Below are 542 nucleotides of genomic sequence, written 5' to 3' on the forward strand. Positions count from 1 at the left end.
ACTTCACTTTCACCCACTCCTGTCAAACATGTCAACCTACTAATCCCAATTGCAACCTTAAACCTACCTCCTTTTCAACCCATCAAATGCAAGGCAGCCTCCCAGCACAGGATTGGCAGATAGACTTTACTCATATGCTCCCAGTTCGGAGAGTCAGATACCTCCTGGTCCTTGTGGACACCTTTTCGGGATGGGTAGAAGCATTTCCCACTACAAACAAAAGAGCCCACACCGTGGCCCAAATCCTCCTCACAGAAATTATTCCCAGGTTTGGCCTGCCTTCATCCCTACAGTCTGATGATGGCCTGGAATTTACATCCAAGGTCACCCAACAACTTGTTCAATTCACCCTGGAAATTTCACATTCCATATCATCCCCAGTCCTCAGGAAAGGTAGAAAGGATGAATAGAATAATCAAAGAAACTCTTACCAACCTAACCCTTGAGGTACATCTGGATTGGACTAAACTTTTGCTGACTGTTCTCCTCAAAGTGCGGGCTTTGCCCAGAAAGCCCCTAGGGCTGAGCCCCTTTGCGGTAAT

This window comes from Bison bison, unplaced genomic scaffold (genome assembly GCF_000754665.1).
Source record: "Bison bison bison isolate TAMUID 2011002044 unplaced genomic scaffold, Bison_UMD1.0 scf7180017864276, whole genome shotgun sequence".
NCBI lineage: Eukaryota > Metazoa > Chordata > Mammalia > Artiodactyla > Bovidae > Bison > Bison bison.